The following is a 2,126-nucleotide window of genomic DNA, read 5'->3' as shown; positions in this document are numbered from 1 at the left end:
AGAGGAGAGCGGGAAAGCTGCTTTTCTTTAGAAGGGTCAGTTTTAGTTAGCAAACGTTCTCAGACTAATGTCAGAGCTCTTTTTACATGGGTGGACAGTGGAGTCTCCTGGAGCGTTTGTGTAATACTTTTGGAAAAACAACAGAGTAATAAAGGAGGTTTAAATCCACCTTTAAAGATGATTTTAGTGTTCATAAAAGATGCCACTAAAACACTCTCTACCCTCAGAACAACAGCAGAGGCAGCAGCAGGACCAGGCACCGGTCTGCCTACTAGTTTTCTTTAATCTTGGCCCAAAGTAACTAGGAGAGGGGACATTCTTACCCTGTTCCTCTACTAGTCTTCGTCTTTCTGCAGAGAACGTGGGAAGGTAACAAACTTGTGCCAACTTTCATGGTATGTATGCGTGAAAGAGAGAGATTTAGAAACTTGTCCACTTGGGCACTAGAAGATTATTACTGCCGTAATAGCTCCCTGTGGCAATAATGTCTTGTCACTACCAGCACAGAGCCCGTTTCTAGTTGCAGTTAAATTGGGTAAATCTCAGGAACTCTGCTAAGCTCATGGCAGAGCTGTGTCCCAGCAGTCTCTGTCCAAACGAATGACTGGCAGTGGGAGACTCTAAATCTCATTATCAATTCCTTGGGACACTGCCAGTCCCTTAGCAATTAAATCTTGAGATGAAGATTCAGATTATACAGTCAAGATCTTTTTTTTTCCCTCCAGATTTGCACTGACGATTATTTACAGAGGGAAGGTCACCCTGGCTACTTTTTCTGGCCATGCATCCTTCATATTGATCCTAACATTGTCATTGCAGCATTACAAAAGAAAGAGGGAAACAAATAAAAAAGGTAGTCAAATCTCTTGGTAGTAGTCACTCAAAGTTTGGACACAGGCATAGTACCCCAAACACATGATGAATTACAGCTATGGTAAGCGTATGCTTTGATATGTTGAGAAGCAATATTATGTTCTCCCAGTTTCCTCTGTTGCATGTTCATCTTTGGACCCTTCATGTTGATTGGTCTTTTTTAGCATAACAGTCCAAGGAGGCACAAATAGCTCCCTTACCAACATCGTCTGTCAGCCTTTGGGACTCATTCTGCTTCTAATAATAATAAGGCAAAACACGCCACTCAGTACCTCAATATTAGGACAGAGTACGTTTAATAATGTTCCAGAAAGTTATCAGCACACCACTGCTACTGAGATGTGGATTAAAGGAGCAATGACCTCTTGCTAGAATCAATCTTGTTATTGAATTAATGTGTAATTTTTTTCTAGCATAGGTTTTACTCACAACACAATGCTTATATCTTGCAGAATATTCACACATGCACCTCTATTTCAACAAAGGGTATTAAGAAAATGATTGTAATTTTAATTTTGATTTTAATTAAAAAAATACTAAACAGATGCTACTTCTTTGAAAAGTTTGGATCTCAGTTTGAATGCAGTCTGTGAGTTTGTTTGTTTCTTTTCCCAAATTGGACTGCAGCAAGGAAAAAAAAATCAGATTAAAATATGTATGACAGCTTTAACGGAATGGAGGCTGCAGCAAACATTTTTTGATTATGCTATATGCCACGGCACCATGAAAATAGATGCAGATACTATCTGTTGTTTAAGGTTATAATTTAGGATTAATATGTAGTACATAACGCAGTACTCATATTTATAGGACACAGAAAACCCAAGAGAATTCTGTAATATACAGCGTGAGCACTGGAAAAAAATAGCACACGTTTGATACAGGAGCCCCTCAATTTCATGTATACAGCAGAATTTGATATCCAAACATTGTGTTTTACTAAAGCAGATGTGGTTGCATACTGTATTTTTGGCCTCGTGTGTTGTCTTCTTTCGTAGGAGCGCATTTCGGTAATTTGCCTGTGACCATCTTTTCTAAGAGCATTGTGCAATGTACAATGTGCAATGTGCAAAAATAAGAGGAAGACCTTACACTTTCGCTGAATGTCTATTGCTCCCCCCTAACACAGGGCTGAATCATGCCAACTGAGTGCTCCCATGTGCCTCTGAAAACAGGGTTGAGAGTACATTGCAGAGAGTGTGTGTTGGCTCACCTGTCTCAACATTATCTGCATGATTTCAACCACCAGGCTT

The sequence above is a fragment of the Rhea americana genome, unplaced genomic scaffold, assembly GCF_003343005.1.
Source record: "Rhea americana isolate MKP2758 unplaced genomic scaffold, rheAme1 scaffold_207, whole genome shotgun sequence".
NCBI lineage: Eukaryota > Metazoa > Chordata > Aves > Rheiformes > Rheidae > Rhea > Rhea americana.
The sequence above is the reverse complement of the archived record's forward strand: the minus strand, read 5'-3'. Positions refer to the sequence as shown.